The sequence below is a fragment of the Macaca thibetana genome, chromosome 1, assembly GCF_024542745.1.
Source record: "Macaca thibetana thibetana isolate TM-01 chromosome 1, ASM2454274v1, whole genome shotgun sequence".
Lineage (NCBI taxonomy): Eukaryota > Metazoa > Chordata > Mammalia > Primates > Cercopithecidae > Macaca > Macaca thibetana.
In genome coordinates, this window is record NC_065578.1 from 188,795,772 (window position 1) to 188,817,158 (window position 21,387).

Here is a 21,387-nt window from a genome sequence, read left to right on the forward strand (position 1 = left end):
GCTTATAGACTTACTCGGCAAGCTCCGATCAAGACTGACAAAAGAAGACAATGGAACTGACCGATCTTTATAATATATTAAGGTATTTATGATCTTCTCAAGGTATTCTCCTTATAGCATTCGTAAAGATTATTTTGCATGGACAGGACAGAAAAAATAAACTGGCATACTCCTGTAAACCCTGTAAAGAAACTACCACAAGGTACTATGACACTAAAAAGTCAGCAGTAATCTAATGCTCATTGGCAGAAAAAACTTATTAATTATTAAAAATCTGCCAAGTCTTCATGAACTAAAGTGATTTGACTACTAATTTATCTCTAAAATATATAGCTATATTTTAATTAACAGAAATTATAAATCATTTACTAATCTCTCCAATCCCTACCACACCCACAAAAAATTGCTGAGTTTGATGTATTTAACTGTACAAACAAATCAACAGAACTAGCACTACTGTACCAAAATCTATTCAGAGAAATAATGAAGGTCAAATATGATCTCAACAGAGCACAGAAATTAGAATAAATAGAAACACTGCTTATCCACTTTTTATCCTAATATGAAAAAAAGGTCAAATGGTCAAAGAAATTTGTTCTAAGCGCTTGAGCTACACATACCTAAACTAGAACAATGCAAATTAAACTCAAATATTTGATGGACATTAAAAACATTTCTGATTATTTTGACTTACTACAGACAAACATTCACTATTTTAAACATACTTCTTATGGGATCAGCACTTTTCTTAAAAGTGACTTAGAACTAATTTACAAATTATTTCAGAATTAAAATACACCAGGAAAATCAAGATAAAAATGGAAGATAACTAACATTTGTTGAGTATTTTCTATATGTCAAGCATTGTGCTGTGTGCATTATATACTTCTCCTTTATAAAAATCTTAAAACTCTATGAAGCAGGTATCATCATTATCCTTTTCCAAACGAAGAAAGCAGATACTAGAGATAGTAAGTATAACTTGCCTATAATTACAGACTTGTGAAACTGGGACTGAAATAGGTTATTATTATTCTTAAGACTAAAAATTGCAAATCAAAACCACAATGAGATACCATCTCACATCAGTCAGAATGGTTATTAAAAAGTGAAAAAATTACAGATGTTTGCAAGGTGGTGGAAAAAAAGGAACACTTATATAATGCTGGTGGGAATGTAAATTAGTTCAGCCACTGTGAAATGCAGTTTGACGATTTCTCAAAAATTTAAAACAGAACTAGCATTCAACCCAGAGGAATAGAAATCATTCTACCAAAAAGATACATGCAGTCATGTGTTCAATGCAGCACTATTCACAATAGCAAACATGGATCAATCTAGATGCCTATCAACAATGGACTGAATAAAGAAAACATGGTACATATACACCATGAAGTACTACGCAGCCATAAAAAGAACAAAATCATGTCCTTTGCAGAAAGACAGATGCAGCTAGAGGCCATTATCCTAAGCAAATCAATGCAAAAACAGAAAACCAAATACTGCATTTTCTCACTTATAAGTGGGAGCTAAACACTGAGTACCTATGGACACAAAGAGGGGAATAGTAGATGCTGGGCCTGACTCCACAGGAAAAGTGGAGGGTGAGAGGACTGAAAAACTACCTATTAGGTACTATGCTCACTATGCTCACTACCTAGGTGATGAAATCATTTGTATACCAAACCAGTGACACACAATTTACCCATGTAACAAACCTGTACGTGTACTCCCTGAACCATAAATAAGCAAAAATACAAGAATAAAACAAATAAAACCCCCTCTCTCTTCTTTCTTCTGATGGTTGCTGGTCAGAAAATGTCTTAGAATAATTTCAAATTTTATAAAAATGATTTATATCATATCAAGTATCTTTTCTTACTGCAATGGAATAAAACTAAAAATCACAAGAGGAGCTTTGGAAACTGTGCAAATATATGCAAATTAAACAATATGCTCTTGAATGACCAATGGGTCAATGAAAAAATTAAGAGGAGAATTTTAAAAGTTCTTAAACAAATAAAAATGGAAACGCAGCATACCAATACCTATGAGATACAGCAAAAGCAATAACACAGAAACTTATAGAAATAAATGCCTAATCAAAGAAATAGAAAGACTTCAAATAAATAACCTAATGACACACCTCAAAAAACTATAAAAGCAAGAACAAACCAACCCAATATTAGTAGAATGAATAAAGAGCAGAGCAGAAGTAAATGAAATTGAGACCTAAAAAACATACAAAAGATCAACAAAACAAAAACTTGATTTTGGAAAGATAAACAAAATCAACAAACCCTTAGCTAGACTAAGCAAAAAAAGAAGACCCAAATAAATAAAATCAAAGATGAAAAAAAAGACATTACAATTGACTCCATGGAAATACAAAGGATCATTGGAGACTATTGTGAAAAATATATACGCCAACAAACTGGAAAACCTAGAAAAAATGGCAAAATTCCTGGACCCATACAATCTACCAAGATTGAACCATGAAGAAATAGAAAATCTGAACAGACCAATAATGAGTAAAGAGACTGAAGCAATAATAAAAAGTCTCCCATCAAAGACATGCCCAGAACTTGATGGCTTCACTGCTGAATTCTACCAAACACTTAAAGAAGAACTAATATCAACTCTACTCAAACTATTCTTAAAAAGTTAAGAGGAGAGAATACTTCCAAACTCATTCTATGAGGCCAGCATTATCTTGATACCAAAAGCATACATGGACACATACAACAAAGAAAATTATAGGAGACCAATATCCCTGAGGAACATAGATGCAAAAATCCTTAACAAAACACTAGCAAACCAAACAACGCATTAAAAAGATATGCCATGTTCATGGATTGGAAGAATTAATATTGTTAAAAGGACAATATCACCCAAAGCAACATACAGATTTAATACAATCCCTTTCAAAATACCAAAGACATTCAAATAAATAGAGAAAAAAAAAAAAAAAAAACTAAAATTTGTATGGAACTACAAAAGACCCTGAATAGCTAAAGCAATCCTGAGAAAAAATAACAAAGCTAGAGGCATCACTCTACCTGACTCCAAATATACTACAAAGTTATAGTAACCAAAACAGCATGATATTAGCATAAAAACACATAGACCAATGGAACAGAACAGAGAACCCAGAAATAAATATACACATTTATAGTCAACCTAAATTCAGTAAAGGCACCAAGAAAATACACTGTTGAAAAGATAGTGTCTTCCATCAATGCTGCTGCAAAAACTAGATATCCATATGTAGAAAAAAATAAAACTAGACTCCTGTCTCTCACCATATACAAAAATCAAGTCAAAGTTGATTAAAAACTTAAAGGTAAGACCTGAAACTATGCAGCTAACACAAGAAAACACTGGGGAAATGCTTCAGGACACTGTTTTTGGCAAATGATTATTTGAGTAAGACCTCAAAAGCACAGGCAACAAAACAAAAATAGACAAACAGGATGATATTAAGCTAAAAAGCTTCTGCATAGCAAAGAAAATAATCAACACAGTGAACAGGCAACCTATAAAATGGGAAAATATTAGCAAACTATCCACCTGACAAGGGATTAATAATGAGAAAAAAAGAATTAAAAAGTACGCAAAAGATAGGAATAGACATTTCTCACAGGAGGACAAACAAATTGCCAAGAGGTATATGAAAAATTACTCAATTTGCATCTGGCAAATGCAAATCAAAACTACAATGAGATATAGTCTCACCTAGTTAATATGGCTATTATCAAAAAGACAAAAAGTAACAAGCACTGGTGAGGATGCAGAGAAAACAGAACACTCATACACCATTGGGGGAATGTAAAACTAAAATAGCCATTATGGAAAACAATATGGAATTTCCTCAAAAATTTAAAAATAGAACTATCACATGATCCAGCAATCCCACTGCTGGGTATATATCCAAAAGAAAGGAAATCAGCAATATCAAATAGATATATGCGCTACCATGTTATTACAACACTATTCACAATAGCCAAGATACGGAATCAACCTAAGTGTCCATCAAGATATAAATAGGTGGGGGAAAAAAGCAATATGTATACATAATAAAATATTATTCAACTATAAAAAATAATGAAATCCTTACATTTGCAGCAACATTATTGGAACTGGAGGACATTATGTTCAGTGAAATAAACCAGGCACAGAAAGACAAACATTGAATACTCTCACTCATATGTGTGAGTTTAAAAAGTTGATCTTATCAAAGTAGTGAGTAATATGATAGTTGCCAGAGGCTGAGAAGGGTAGGGAAGAAGGAATGAAAAGAGGTTGGCTAATGGTTACAAAAATGCAGTCAAATAGAAGGAATAAGTTCTAGTGCTTGTAGTGAGGAGATTATAGTTAACAATTTACTGTATATTTCAAAATAGCTGAAGAGAAGTTAGAATGTTACCAACACCGTAAGTCATAAATGTTTGAGATGATAGATGTCCCAATTTCCCTGATTTGATCATTACACATTGTATGCATGTATCAAAATATCACATGTACCCCATATATAACTATTATGTATAATTAATTGTAAAAATTATTTCTACTCCCTGATTCTAAAATAAAAGTTGGAAAAAAATTATTTCTAAAGAGTAGAAGGCCCTATTCTTTCCTCCATGTTGAATTGCCTTTCAGAGAAAACTATGTTACTGTCAAAATCTTTGGAGGTTTAGGTGAATATAGAATGGTAAGTGTATTTCTCATTACCAGAAATGAGATGTAAGACACATTAGAATAACAATTTTCACATGAATACTATGTTTAAGGATGAAAAGGCAATATTTAAATTTTATACAAAAGGCTAGAAAGTCCTATTTTATAGGGAAATATTTTGACTTTTAGAGATGAAAGTATTAAAATCAAATTCAGATCTAATATTCTCTAGTACAAGAAAAATAAATATTTAAAATAAAATTATATTTGATAAATATTCATGAATATGGATAGGTCTCACATTCCTTGTAAAGAAAAGTTAAATGCTAAGATTCACTACCAAACCATTGAAAAAGTATAGCCATTACACATATTTGAAACAGTTTTGAATCATAATATTTCTAAAATTAGGAAAATGGCAAAAAATACCATTCAGAAAATTTCACATACTAAATCCCTTTAGTTTGTTTCCAAAAAATAATCACTGGTAACTATTTGAATCTAGAAATACTGTAAATAATCCATAACTGCACATGCTTCTAAAGGGAGATGAAAACATGAGATAAAGTTTCAGAAGCAGTGTCTTTGACCCACTAAGTCTCCCTCTTTCTTTCCACCAGCTTAAAAAAAAAAAAAAGAAAAAAGCTTCAGCAGCTCAAATAAAGTAGTTTTTTCTTTTTAGCAACTGACTGTACTAGCTCCTTGTTTTTTTGTTTGTTTTTGTTTTTTTGTTTTTGTTTTTTTGAGACACAGTTTCAATCTTGTTGCCCGGGTAGGAGTTCAATGGCATGATCTCGGCTCACTGCAACCTCTGCCTCCCAGGTTAAGCAATTCTCCTGCTTCAGCCTCCCAAGTAGCTGGGATTATAGGAATGCACCACCACGACTGGCTAATTTTGTATTTTAGTAGAGACGGGGTTTCACCATGCTGGTCAGGCTGGTCTCGAACTCCTGACCTCAAGTAATCCACCCGCCTTGGCCTCCCAAAATGCTGGGATTACAGACGTGAGACACTGCGCCCAGCTGACTGTACTAGCTTCCTTACTTTTCTTCCTTCCCATACTTTTTTCCAATCAGATTATAGTATGAACACATTTATAACATGAAGTTTTACTGACAAAAGAGTACTAATATATATTTACACAGTTTCCTATATAAAGCATTCTTTGTTTTTAAATTAGGCATAATTCTCTTCATTTTCAGGGTCATTAGGTATCTTATTATTGCCATTTTTTTCCACAATCATCAACTGCCTCCTTCTGCTTTCAACTGATGAATGCTAATCAGAAAATATCTAGGAGGAATCATTATACGGAATTACTTGTAACAGCCCAAACTGTGTAGCTTTATTACATGATACTTCACAGGCATTTGATTTTTTATTTATACATTAGATATGTTTTATTCTTTTATATTTATCAATATTTCATTATTAAAACATCCAGTCAATTCAAACTACTCCTCAAAAGAACTTAAGTAGCAAAGCATGAAAGGACCATTAGTCGTCAATGGCAAATAGGATAAATAATAGGCAATGTCTATCAAAGAGAACTATACAAGCAATATAGTATCAAAGAAAGTAAACAAATAGAGGCCGGTCAAGGTAGCTCACACCTGTAATCCCAGAACTCTGGAAGGCCAAGGTGGGCTGATCAACTTGAGGTCAGGAGTTCAAGACCAGTCTGGCCAATATGGTGAAGCCCTGTCTCTACTAAAAATACAAAAAATTAGCCAGGCATGGTGGTGCATGCCTGTAATCCCAGCTACTCAGGAGGCTGAGGCATAAGAATTGCTTACAGTGAGCAGAGATAGCACCATTGTGCACTCCAGCCTGAGCAACAGGGTAGTTTTGAGACTGTCTCAAAAAAAAAAAGAAAGAAAAAAAAGTAAACAGAGACTAAAGTAAACCTGTTGTCCTTTAATAAATTTAAAAACGTACCAAAAGGCATATGCGTTCAAAATTACCTATTTCCTCTACTACTTCTCCTACCTGGTAACTTTTCTCGATCTTCCCTATCATTACCCTAGCAAACCAGCATCATCTTGTGCTTAGACACCTGTAGGGTCTTCCAGTGTGGCCTTTTTGAGTTGTTTGTAGTCTCTCTTCAATTCATTACTCACAAAAGAGACAAAGTATTTTTTTCCACAATGCAAACCAGATCACATTACTTCTGTTTTAAAACACTTCACTGGTTTTATATTGCCCTTATGCTAAGATCCTAACAGGTGCTATAAAAACTGGTCTCCATGCATTCACCCAGTCTCATTTCTCTTTTATGTTCTTTAGGATTAACTAAACTACCTCTACCTCCCTACCAACTCATATCCCTCACCCAATAGTCACAAATATACTTGCTATGTTCCCTACGGTCTCAGGATATTTATAACTGCTGCTTACTAGGCCATCCCACTTCTTTTTATTTAATTCAGATGCAATGTTTAGGTCTCAGTTTTAATAACACTTCCTCTGGGAAATCTTCTTGAGTTCCCACAGGGAACCAGACCAGATTCTACACTTATTATGGTTTATAATTATTTACTTCATTCAGCTTTGTCTTCTTGACTAGATTGCAAGTCTCATGAGGGGAGCAACATCTGCTTTGTTTGATGTTGCATCTCAAGTGCCTACACTGTGGTGCTAGACACAGAATAGGTGTTGAACAAATAAGTATTTAACATAATTTTAATATAAGGCACATAAAATAGCTAAAAGAGTCTATCAAAGGACTGAAAAACACTAACATCCAGTCTATGTGAAGCTCAGAATCCACAAACTTCACAAGAAAAAGCTAGAAAATGTATTTCCCAATTGTGGGAGGGGGGAATTAACCTCCTAATATATTCAAATGAAGGGCAGTATTAGTCATCTATAAATCTCCCTACACTAAACTAAATATGAGTATTTCACTAGCGCTTTGAAAAGTCCTATCTAGCAAGACAATGATTAATTACTTATCATCTTAACAATGCCAAATGCTGCAAAATACAGGATCAATGCACTTTAAATGTACTATCAAATGTAGTATTAAAGCAACTTGGTCTAAGTGCCAAGAATCAAATAAACCTCTGAAGTGATACATATCACAATCTACTGATTTAGTTACCTCTCAAGGGCAGAAAACAATTTCATGTTGTCAATTTCATTTCATTATGAGACAAATTATTAGCAACTAAGAATATTTAAGAATAAGTTAATTTAGTGGCAAAAGAAAGAAAACCTCCTCAACCTGACAAAGACACTTTATGGGAAAACCTACATCTAGCATAATATTTAATGGTGAAATATTTAATGGTGAAATATTAAATGCTTTTTTCCCAAGACTGGGAAAAAGGGAAGGATATCTGCTCTTACACATCTATACACATTGTACTAGAGGTCCCAGCCAGTATAACAATCGAGAAAAAAAAAAAAAAAAGCCATACAAGAAAAGGAAGATATAATTGTGCACATAAGAAATACTAAAATGTCTTTCCAAGAGCCCACTAGAATTAATGAGTAAATTTTGTCGGAACACAGGTCAATATATAAAAATCACTGCATTTCAATATACTTGCAAGAAACAGTAGGAAACAAAATTTAAAAACAATAAATCATTTAAAATAGCCTTGAAAAACAGAAAGGAGGTGAAAATGTAAAAAACCTCTACTCTGAAAACTATAAAATGTCATTTGAGAAAAATTAAAAAGTCCTATATAAATGGAGATATATATATGCACTATCTTTTTTTTTTTTTTTTTTTTTTTTTTTTGACAGTCTTGTTGTGTCTCCCAGGCTGGAGAGCAGTGGCGTGATCTTGGCTCACTGCAAACTCCGCCTCCTGGGTTCAAGTGATTCTCCTGCCTCAGACTCCCGAGTAGCTGGGACTACAGGTGGCCACCACCATGCCCGGCTAATTTTTGTATTTTTAGTAGAGATGGGGTTTCACCATGTTGACCAGGCTGGTCTCGAACTCCTGAACTCAAAAGTGATCCACCTGCCTCGGCCTCCCAAAATGCTGGGATTACAGGTGTGAGCCACTGCACCCGGCCTACTATCTTTATGGAATGGAAGAATCAATACTGTTAAGAACGTCAATTTTTCTCAAATTGATCTTTAGATTCACGGCTATTGCAATTAAAATCCAGGCAGTTTTTTGTAGAACTGACAAGCTACTAATTCTAAAACCTATATGTAAACATAAAGGATCTAGGATAGCTAAAACAATCTCGGGAAAGAGAAAAAAAAAAAAAAAAAAAAAACAGAAAACAAAAAACAAAGTTGAAAGACGGGCACAATCTAATTTCAAGACATATTATAAAGCCTTAAGAGTTAAGATCTTGCATAAAGGATATACAAAATGATCAGTGAGAAGAAGAAAGTCTAAAAATAAACCCACACTTATATGGTCAACTGAATTTCAATTAAAAATTCTAAGACAAATCAAGGAAAAAGGAAAATTTTCTCAGTAAATGGTACTAGAAAAATTTGAATAATCTCCTGGGGAAAAATTAACTTAGACCAAGTCCTCACAATATATAGAAAAATTTAAGTGAGATGGAGCATAGATCTAAACAAAAAAAAATTGAAACTGCAAACATATAGCTTCTAAAGGAAAACATTCTAGAAGAAGAATATCTTCATAACTTAAGAATAGACAAAGATGAACAGGTGTAGTGGTTCACACTTACAATCCCAACACTTTGGGAGGCCTAACCAGGAGGATCACTTGAGCCCAGGAGTTCAAGACAAGCCTGGGCAACATAGCAAAACCTTGTTCATACCAAAAACAAAATTTAGCTGGGTGTGGTGGTGCACACCTGTAGTCTCAGCTACCTGCAAGCTGAGGCAGGAGGACTGCTTCAGTCCAGAGTTCTAAGCTACAATGAGCTATGATCATGCCAACACACTCCAGCCTAGGTGACACAGCAAGACTGTGTCTCTTAAAAAATAGACAAAGACTTATTAGGATACTGGAAGCAATAACTATAAAAAAAGTTTAATACATTATACTTAAAATAAATGTTCTGCTTAGCAAAAGACATCATTAAGCAAATCAGCAAGCCAAAGACAGTATTAGCAAAACATATAACTAACAAAGCACTTGCATCCAAAATACATAACTGACACCTACAATTTGTTAATATGAATACAAATAATCCGATGAAAAATGGTGAAAAAACTGGAAGACACTTCACAAAAGAAGATATAAAAATAACCATTAAGAAAATGAAAAAGTGCTCAGCATCCACAGTCATCAGGAAAAGGCAAAGTAGATGAGATACCAATATACACCCACAATGAGATACCAATATATACCCACTAGAATGGCTAAAACTAAAAGACTGACAGAACAATGTTGGTAGGGATATAGAACAACTGAAACCATACACTGTTGGTCGTAGTGTAAAATGGCTCAACTTTGAAAACTTTGACAAACAGTTTGGAATTTTCTTATGACATTTAAAAAAACTACCCTCTCTCTCCCATCAATTCCATCCAATAGAAAGGAAAACACATTGTCCACAAAAGACTTGCATAAAAATGTTCATAGCAGTATGTATAAAAATGAAATAGCCAAAACCAGAAACAGCCCACACACATCCATCAACAGGGGAATGAATAAACAAACCGTGATATTTCCATACAATGAAATATAGCAATGAAAAGGAACAAAACTAAAGACACACATAACGTGGATGAATCTTAAAACTAAAGGAAAGAAGCCATACATTGAAGAATACACATTGCATGATTTTATATGAGGTTCTGAAATGGGAAACACTAATTTTTGCTGAAAGAAATCAGAACCCTAGTTGCCTCAGCAGGGGGTGTGTGTGTGTGTGTGTGTGTATGCATGCACTCATGTGCACACATGTACCAGTCAAGACCGGCAAGAGGTATGAGGGAACTTTCAGGAATGAGGGAAGCATTCTGTATCTTGATACATGTGGTTACACACATGCATGCATGTCAAAGCTCATTAAAATGTAATATTTAAGACCTGTGTAAAGTGATAGCTGAAAAGCCTGAAAAGGCTGTGATAGCATTTGCATGTAATCAAGTGTTCAACTTCTGTGTAAAGCCACGAAATGAGAGCCCTAAATAATTTGAGTGAATTTTGAGGCATTGCCAGGAAATTATATAGTATAATGATATTTAAAAAGAAACATACCAGAATCCTTTGTAGCAATGTGCCATAAAGAAGGAGAGCTACTAAAATGTCTAAAAGAACAGATACTGGTGGATGGAGTAAGTATATCCAGCCTGTGCGTACTTTCACACTCAATCAGCATATCTGACTCATGGCTCAGTGTTTGTACTCAAGACACAACAGCCCAGCTGCAAGTGAGACACTGAGAAAAGACATATTAAATGCCAGTTATACAACACTTTGAGACTGCCCTAGCTAGCTGAGATCTAAGACAATGGGCTAAGTAAGCAAAACCTTTGAGAGGTTCCATTATGTTTCATCGATCATAAAGAAAAATGGAGAAAAAAATACCAATTTACATATATATTTACCACCTTCTTAGTGGGAGAAAGTCTCAAACACAAAATATGTATTTAAAACTCAATTAATAGGTCAAAACAGTATGCAGAGCAATAAAATAAAACCATACACAGTATATTTCTTCTCATATTTTCCCCTAGGTATGTTATTACCTTTAATAAACATTTATTAAGTTTGAAGACAAGGATATACTATGACTTTGAGGAAAGAATGTAGGCTTTACAATCAGACAGACTTGGGTTGGCATGATGGCAGCACCACTCATTAACTATGAGGCCTTGAGTATATCTTTCCATGTATCTCAGCTTCCATCTTTAAAATGGAGATAGTAAATACTTACCTTTAAAAGTTGGTTATGAAAACTAAAAACTTAAAAACAAAGCATACAGTGGCTATTCATTCAAAGCTCACTGATAGTAAGATAAGCATATTATTTTACCATCAGTAAGCTTTTTGTTCAATCGTTTTTCCTTCAGAAACTACATCCACAGGTAACATGCTGAGTTTTGGAAATTAATAATAACACTTTCTCTTTTCTATTGACTGCCAACTCCCTCATCATTCCTTTTTTAAAGTACATTAAAGAAAAGAAATATCGGCCAGGCACAGTGGCTCATGCCTGTAATCCCAGCACTCTGGGAGGCCGAGGCGGGCAGATCATGAGGTCAAGAGATCGAGACCATCCTGGCCAACATGGTGAAAAACCCTGGCTCTACTAAAAATACAAAAATTAGCTGGGCATGGAGGTGAACGCCTGTAGTCCCAGCTACTTGGGAGGCTGAGGCAGAAGAATTGCTTGAACCTGGGAGACAGAGGTTGCAGTGAGCCAAGATCACACTACTGCACTCAGCCTGGTGACAGTGAGAGACTCCTTCTCAAAAAAAAAAAAAGAAAAGAAAAGAAAAGAAAAATCATTGTCTGAACTTGACCATGCTTTTTAGGAAAATCTTGTGATCAGGAATAAAATAACACAAAAATTACCAAGGCTTAGTCTATGAAAACCTAAGGTATGTGGATCTTACATTTCCCAGATAAATGAGGGGCTTTTTAAAATTGTTTTTTAATATTATGTTTTATGCTAGTGGACTGGATAAAGAAAACGTGGTACACAGACAGCATGGGATACTACACAGCCATAAAAAAATGAAATCACATCTTTTGCAGCAGAATGGATGCAACCAGAGGCTATTATCCTAAGCAAATTAATGCAAGAGTAGAAAACCAAAAACCAATGTTCTCGCTTGTAACTAGGAACTAAACATTGGGTACTCATGGACATAAAGACAGCAACAATAGATGCTGGGAACTACTAGAGTTGGAAGGGAGGGAGGAAGGTAAGGCTTAAAAAACTATGGGTACAATGCTCACTACCTGGGTGAAGGGATCCACCATACCCCAAACCTCAGCATCATGCAATATTCTGATATGGCAAACCTGCATGTGTATCCCTGAATCGAAAATAAAAGTTGAAATTATTTCTTTAAAAAAGAAAAAGAAAAATGATCTCAAGTTTTAAAAAAAAATTGTTTTACCTATACATTAGGCATCTCAATTCTTGTAAGATGTATTATCTATTCCTCTGTCTTCTTAAACCAAGAATTCTGACATAATTTAATATTTGGTAGCCTAAGATCATCACTATTAACATCAATTTGAATATTGTCTTCTGATACAATCATACCTTTGTAGCTGCTGGATTTGTTTGATTTCCATAAGAATTAGGTACCTTAAAAATAATACTCAGCTCTCTATATTTTATGAATCTATTTGCATAGCAAACATAGCAGTAGCCCCTCCTTCCTGTTCTTATTTGCTGTGCTTATTTTCTAGAGGCTTCAGTATCAGAAACTAAGCTTATAAGAACTTTTTCTCAAAGAGAGTAAATAAAGGTAACTGCTCTATGAGTAAAGTGCCATAGCTCAGGCCTAAGCTGTCAGTTATTTCTAGATAAGTGAGGAGGTAACTGTTTTAGTATGCAGCAGGTATGAAAATACACTTAAAAATAACACAGGAGAAAAGGAAATTTCAGCGTTTCTTACATCTCCCATGGCTTACAACTATCCATCAATCATGATCTTTTCCTGCTTGGAAATTAAATTTTTTATATCATTTCATTTTTGTATCAATGAAACCTGATAAAAATTAGAATTATCTCATAGAATTTGGTTCAAAACAGCTGTATCCCTTCAACTTTTGTACAGTAAAAACAGAGAGAGAAAAGTTGAACCTTAAGACATTTCCTACAAAAGTTTGTTAAAATTATATGAAAACAGAAGAGTACAAACCTTTTTTAAAAAATGGGTTCACATTATAGGAAAGAAATGTTGGTTCACATTCATTTTTAATTAAAAGAAAATTTTCTCTTATAAAAGAAAATTGCTATTTTTTAGGATATCTTATTGTTATGGCAACTGAAGTGCTAAAAATAATAAAGAAATATCAAAGTTGTTATAGCAACTAGAATTTTAAAAAGCCATGAAGTATAGAATGATCAAACCTTGGCTTGAAATGCAACATCTATGACTCAGTTTTCAAAAGAAAACTTGAAATACTCATGCTCTTGTCTTTATAAGTTGTCTCTGCAGTCCAAGTTAAAAAACAAAAAACAAAACCTTAATCATAAGAGTTGTTTTTTATATCACTTATATCTTTCATCATTCTACACATATTCAACAATGTGACTTTGACAACCCTACATATTACTGACTTCCAAGAATAGTGGGAAATATTGAGCACTCAATAAATGTCTGTTAAACTGAACTGTATTTGGTTTGTGTGAAATTTGGATTTTCTGCTCTTCTAACTTGCTTCCATACCTCCAATCTTGAATGCTCTGCCCTAGAATACACTAAAAATGGAAAAGATTTACTTACTGCCAACATGTGGTGCCCAGATTCGTGCAATTAGAGTTCAATTAAATTAAAATGTTAATGAAGGTCTATTGCATGCTAGGTATTGTTTGAGGTCTGGAACCCTACTCTCACAGAAAAAATAAAATCAAGAAGGTGCTATAAGAAGTGGTAAGGCCTTTGAAAATTATTTTTTCTTTCAGACAGGGTCTGGCTCTGTCATCCAGGCAGGAGTGCAGTGGTGCGATCTTGCCTCCTCGGGGCTCAAGCAATCCTCCCACCTGAGCCTCTGGGACTACAGGCATGTACCACCACACCCAGCTAATTGTTGTATTTTTTGTAGAGATGGAGTTTTAACATGTTGCCCAGGCTGGTCTCACCCTGAGCTCAAGCGATCTGCCTGCCTCGGCCTCCCAAGGTGCTGAAATTACAAGGGTGAACCACTGCATGCAGCCCTTTGAAGGATTTAAGCTGAGAAGTAACACAAATTAATTTATTTTCCCCAAAGATGCCTTATTGGGAAATACAATTTTAAATTTACATGCTTTGTATCAAAAAATCAAGAAGCGTCTTTAGTTTCCTATGTTCCTTGCTAATAACTAGTGACCAAAATGCAGTAACAAATGTAATATATGTTGCTAACATAGCACATTTCCCCAGCATTTATAGACAAACCTGGCTGGAAATGGCTGGAAACAGACCCCTATGTATGTCTCTCCATACCTTTCTGCTTTATTTATACCCTCTATCTGTCTCCTTTGTTTCCCCCTAAATCCACTGGTGTATCTTTTTTTTTTTTTTTTTTTTTTTTTTTTTTTTTGAGATGGAGTCTTTCTCTTGTAACCCAGGTTGGAGTGCGATGGCACAATCTTGGCTCACTGCAACCTCCGCCTCCCGGGTTGAGGCAATTCTCCTGCCTCAGCCTCCCGAGTAGCTGTGATTACAGGCGCCCACCACCATGTCTGGCTAATTTTTGTACTCTTAGTAGAGACAGGGTTTCACCATGTTGGCCAGGCGGGTCTCGAGCTCCTGACCTCGTGATCCGCCCGCCTCGGCCTCCAAAAGTGCTGGGATTACAGGCATCAGCCACCATGCCTGGCCCTCCATTGGTTTATCTTATGAGCTAGTAAAGAAGACTTGAGAAGCTGGGCTTGGTGGGAAAGAGTGCCATGGATTTTCCTTAGACCTAGAAAGGGACTTGCTGGTTAGGGAAAGCCTGTTATATATATTATAGATCCTCATAACTCTGTAGCAACATAACGCCTTCAAAAAACACAGATGCCCTTCCTTTAACTATCTTATCCAGTAAAGAAGATGACTAGTAATGACCACTATTATTTTAAAGCTAGCCTAATATAATTATATTGCCTTTCATTAAAATAAATATTACTATCCTTTAGATTAATGATTTACAATACCTTGCTTGATTCTACTCCATGCTTACCTGCATCATAAAACAAAACCTTAATTGTCCTAGTTTTTAAAAAAGGAATTACAAGCACTGAAAAAGCACCAGAAAAGGAACCTAATATAATTTTACATAGCTGGAATAGTGCTTTTTAAAAGAAAGCTCAAAAAAAAAAATCTGTATTGTAGCTCTCAGTATCATATTCACACTGTCAGCAGTAATTTATTTTCTGGAAGACAACCTAATTTATAACATTAGATTAATATGGCAAATACACATTTTCATTGATTTTATAGTTTGCTTCTAATAGATTATGGTCATGAGAGTTAAGGGTATAGTTTGTATTTAATTGTGTATCTCCGTATATTTAGATAACACTGAATAAAATACAGACACACAAACACACACACCCAACACTGGTGAAAAGAGGGTCTGTGAGGACTTTTTTCCCCCATGAAATGGTTTGGCATGTTATTCAAAGTTGAAAACCCTGACACAAATAGTAGAAATGTTAAAAAATATCTCTTAATAATGATTAATTACTCTGGCAATACAAGCGAAAGTGAAGGCAGCTAAAGAACACTATTTAAATAAGTTGATAATAAACTAACTTAATTTTTTAGTTTACAGTGCCCATTAAGCTTTGGAAAATCTCCAACTACAAATCATTATTAACAGATAAAGAGTTACAGGGAATACAGTTAATAATAAGATTCTCATTTAAACATACATTTGCTCTTTACAAGAAAGCACTAAAGAAATGTCTTAACTGTTATGGCCTCCTCTATACTTCCCCCATACCTCATTTCCATCCAACACACTGCACTGTCAGCTCCTAGACCTAGAGAACTCACTTATCTCTGTATCACTCAGGGAGCCTAACACATAGTGCTTCAATCATAGGTACTCAGTGCATGTTTGTTGAAAGGATAATGTTTCTGTTGACTCTGCATTTCTGTCCCAAAGATCTCACAATATGTTGTAACAGACTTTACTAACTTTATAAAAATGATGTATGATAAAAGATGAAATGCCAGCAGAAAGAAATGGTATGAAAACCTTCTAACTCTCAGACCAGGGATGTATTCACTAGAAGATCAATACGATCCTACTGCAGGGACCTGAAATAATTTACTAAGCAATTCAATTGACTAATCAACAAAGGTCTCAGTGTGCTTGATCATCTTCTTCACTAGGCAATGGAGCTCCTCTGACAAAATATTTCATTACTGTTATCCTTGGTGGCAAGCACAGTGCCTGGCACACAGTAGAAGGTAACAATATTTGCTAAATAAATCAGGTGGACTGATTAGCGTCCCTTTCCTGTTGAACATCAACATAAAATATTATTTTACATAGCAGGTGTCTTATCTAGAATAAACATCAGGATTCTTTTAAATTATCAGAAATTGGGGTGACTTAAAACCACCCAGAATATAAAGCTGTTTACAAGAAAGCTAAAAATATTAAACTTTCTCATCATTCTATGTGCGGGAATAAGAAAAATGAGAAATCAAAGGAATTGACCTACATATGCCAGTACAACTTCCTTTTTCATCAGGTAGTTTCAAAGCTAAGTGGCTAAAGTGATTAGGTAGCATAGGGAACAACTCAGAACACTGAACCTTTGACAGAAATCCCTTTTTAAGAGACAGAAATTGGGAAAGTAAAGAATAAATATATTAGGCTGTTTCTAAGGCATGCTTAAGAGAGAAATGAATGTTGCTAAACTGGCAGAAACCCAGTGAGACATATCTCTATTGAGAAGGAGTCAAAATCAAAACAAGAAAATTTGATTCAAAACTGAATTAAAGATTGAAGTTGGGATCAGCAATCATCTTGGGTAATTTCTGGCCCACTAAGCAGCACAATGCAATAATGTTTATAAACTACAGACTTTAGAAGTAAAATCAATGTTCACACATACATACACACACACACACACAAACACACAGAGGTTTATGTTAAACAGAGGTTTCATAGAGGTTTATATTACAGAGGTTAAATGTTACTGTTAATCTAACACTAACATCTCCACCATGCCAGCTTCAAACCAGCAATGCTCTAGATTTTTTTAGTGATGACCATAACACAGGCTAAAGCTTTGATAAGTGTGGCTCTGCAACATAGACCCATATTACATATTGTTATGATTCACTGATCTTCCCATTCACTTTCTGTTACGTATCTGTACTTTCAGATGCTGACATAACTAAGTACACACACAGCATAAAATAGAAAAATGACTCATAGCAATACTTATTCAAATAGTAAAGCTTTTTGAATAAATATAATTTTTTTCAGAGAAAAATATGACTTGGGTTAAAAGTAGATTCTCATAGAATCAAAATGTACTAATAAAATGGTAAACTGGGTATTTAAAAATCAGAACACTAACACCAAGTAACTTATAGTCAACATTTACTCAAGGAAAAAAGTGCTCATAAAATTTTATTCACTATCCAATATTCTGATGCTGCTTATAAGATAGATTGACTTTTAGTCCTTTTCTTCTTTCATTATATATAAAGTATTTCCAGTGCTATGCTTTTTGAATAATATCAAGATCTTGGGGTCTCAACTCCCCAGTATTTTATCAGTTTTCATAGGGCAAAGACATATATTAAGACGTATTTGTAACAGAAAAGTTTTGGAAAATTTCAGGAAACCATTTATCTAATATCTATACTATGTTTTTATACTTGTAGACTTGATAACCTTAATAGTTTAAATGCTTACATATGCAAATATTATCGGGCTACCAAAAGACAGCTTCAGAAATATGAGAGAATCTAGTTATAGTAATGAGTTGAAATGACATTTTCCTTAATAACTCCTTTTATAAATGTACCGCCCAAGCTGAATGTCATTATGGGACTATTTATAATTTAAATCTTTCTGTCAAGATAATTTTATGTCCTGACATGGTACTGAGTAGGCTGGAAACAGCTGTATGCCCTGAAGGGAAACAAAATTATTGGTGGTGTTCAAGTGTAAAGGTATTAAATAGGCAGTATTTCCTACAGAATTTTATGAGAACAATGATGATTGTAACACAGCAAAATTATATCACTCAATTACAACAACGATATTCAACAAATAACTTTTCTTCCCTCTAAATAGAAGAAACTTATTTATAAATATAGTTCAAATGCTTTGAATTTCCAATAAATTAGATGTATGGCAGTTACAACTAACATTTGTTTATATGTGTACGAAATGGGTGTTTAAAAAGTTTTGGATATTTTTGGAATAACCATTTACCCAATATCCCTGGAATGTCTTTATATCTGTAAATTTTAACTTTACATAAAAAATGGTTTTAACCAACATAAACAGAGTTGAAGGAAACTTCAATTATTAAGTAACACAGGCATACACTGTATTCATGGAAAATACGTCTAAACTTCATCATTAATAAAAGATAACAGACAAGACAGTGAAACTAAGGTGTTTGTTTCTGTCTTGTTTTACTTATCCGGTTTTAGAAAACTCTGTTAGTATAAATACCATTAAGTTATGTCTAATTTGTTCCTTACATTTTGGGGGATTTCATGAGAATCTAAGTTTGTGACAAATTCTGAATTCACTTGTTGCAAATATTCTTCATGTCTTAGCCAAACACTACTGGAAATAACAGAAGAAAGTTCTAATCCACTTATTCACTGGATGACAGGGAGAAACTCATGACTTCTCCCAGTCCTAAACGCCTATATGTCTCATTTTTTAAAATGACACGCTTACCACCTGAAGCATGCAATAGCAGGATTAGATGTCTTTAAGTTCCTTGAGAGCTCTTAAATATTTACATTCAAAAGAGTGCCTGTTAAGATGTACAGATATCATAAATGTAGGCTGAGACACAAAGACTGTACACATAATAGTTACAGAAAACTACTGGTAAAGAGTAACATCCTACACTATCTGTTGGTTATACAGGTCAAACCCACTTACAGCAAATGCTACAACAAATTCCAAAGAAAAACCTTGGCATGACCAAAAGATTCCCAGTGCTGTAGTTTATGATCTACACATCTCAAATAGTATTTGTTATATAATGATGTTCTATACCAACCAAAACCAGCAAAAAAATAAAATGTAGAAAATCCTATTATTTGGTTGTTCTGACCAATAACGACAGTTTAACCCATTCGGCTCTAAATGCTTAATGATAATCTTATTGTCAGCTATTTTTAATTCCACAAAAATTTGGATCCAATTGTATATTACAATCTTGTAATAGCAATAATGCCAATAAAGTGTTAATCATGTGCACAAATAAAATATGAATTTGTGTCACGAATGATGTGATATACAAGTCAATTAAATGTGTTAAATTCAGCTTCAATCTTTCTCCGGAAAAAAAAGAATAAAGGTGTTAACAACTAAAATTTATTCCTGTTTTTCATAGTAGCAATAAGACAATTCAGGAAGTGTGTGATTTCCAGGTGATTACTACATTGCATGTGGTTAAAATTACTCAGCACCTTCTTATAGCACCTTTTCAATTTCTTTAAAGAAAACAAAAAGCCAACTGCTGCCCAACTTTGTTTTAAAATATGGTTATTGTTAGAGGTCCTAATTAAAGGTTGAAATATATATGACGAAAATGTTCCTAAAAGCCAATGCAATGTATATTTTCATCATATTATCAAAAAGCATTTAATAACTACAGAAATACAGAAATGACTTACATTCGAGGGAAGAAATAAAAGTCTGTATTTCACTAATTTTGAACATCACACTGAGAACAGAAAAGTAGCAAGACTTAAAGCTATTAGCCAATATCTCTACTTAACCTAAAGGCACAAAGTCTGAGAATAAGGCACATAAAGGTTGATATTGTCATACCACAGTATGTCTTATTTTAGGTCAACACGACTGAAGACAGGAATTTTATAACTCTTCTTTGGTAGTGGGTCAGAAAAAAAGAAGATACATCCTATATTCTAGGTAGGCCATAAAAACCATAGACACATACTTTCCTTCATCATTCAGTAAACTTCTTTCTTGAAAGTCTACTGTATGCTATGCTTTCTTTGTGATCTCCTTTGGTCTTGGTCAACTTCTTGGCCTTTATACCACTCTTATAAAAACTGTGGTAATTTTTCCTTTAGAAACAAGGGGGCTAACTTGTCAGATCATTTGCCTCTGGCCTACATATCCCAAAATAATTTTTTTCTCTGTTTCTAAAAACAGAGAAAATTTGGTTCCAAACAGATGTCATATATAAATCAAAAGTAAAATGAACATTAAATCTATCTTCTGTACTTAAATTACCTACAGAAGTTGTTGTTCCAAAATTAGATTTGAGGGTTTGGCAGAAGATAGAATATAGCTTTTACAGAATAGCATTCCCTATAAGAAAGGGAGGAAAGAAGGGAGGGAGAAAGGGAGCTAGGAAGAAGCAAACAAAGAAACCTTCAAAAGACCTCCAAAAGGGTTTATAAAAAATTGGTTAAATGTAAATATTTATAATGTGTTTTCATCCCAAGGCATATTACTTAGCATTTAAATGCCCTTTTGGCCCAGAAGTCTTTTAATTTTTTTTATTAGTTGATTCATAATTCAAAATACAGGTATATGGCATTTTGGAAATATTATGCAGTTCATTTTGAGATTAGAGATAAGGCAGTTTTACTCATAGTACATTTTCCAGAAGAGAAAAAAGAAGTAAAAGTCCAAAGGACATCAGACGTTGCCAAAAGATATTTTTTACATTCATTATTTGTTGATTCAATAAAGTGTTGAGTGCTTCCTACATCAGATGCAGTCTAAAGACACAAGGTAAAAATATTGGTGAGCTGACAATAAACGTATATTGTATATTGTTGAATTCATCTCTAAACAACAAAAAATAGTACAGTATTAAAAAAATGGACACAGAATTTACAGTTAGAGATTTGGGCTACAGCTTTAGATCTTACATTATTACTTAAGTAACCCATACAAATAATATTTTG

The 21,387-nt window shown here is 34.0% G+C and overlaps 3 protein-coding genes across 11 annotated transcripts in view; all 3 read right to left on the minus strand.

Moving 5' to 3' along the window:
* The window catches only part of CACYBP (calcyclin binding protein), a 753,822-nt gene that overhangs the window by 533,964 nt on the left and 198,471 nt on the right, over positions 1–21,387 (minus strand). The window lies entirely within an intron of this gene.
* Positions 1–21,387, minus strand: part of RABGAP1L (RAB GTPase activating protein 1 like) — a 790,617-nt gene that overhangs the window by 517,998 nt on the left and 251,232 nt on the right. The gene's annotated exons all lie outside the window — the stretch shown is intronic.
* Positions 1–21,387, minus strand: part of GPR52 (G protein-coupled receptor 52) — a 65,971-nt gene that overhangs the window by 29,041 nt on the left and 15,543 nt on the right. Inside the window, exon 1 of the mRNA XM_050767261.1 lies at positions 1–21,387. This exon is cut by the window's left edge and continues 16,584 nt beyond it; it is cut by the window's right edge and continues 15,543 nt beyond it. The gene's annotated coding sequence lies outside the window, so the exon portion shown is untranslated.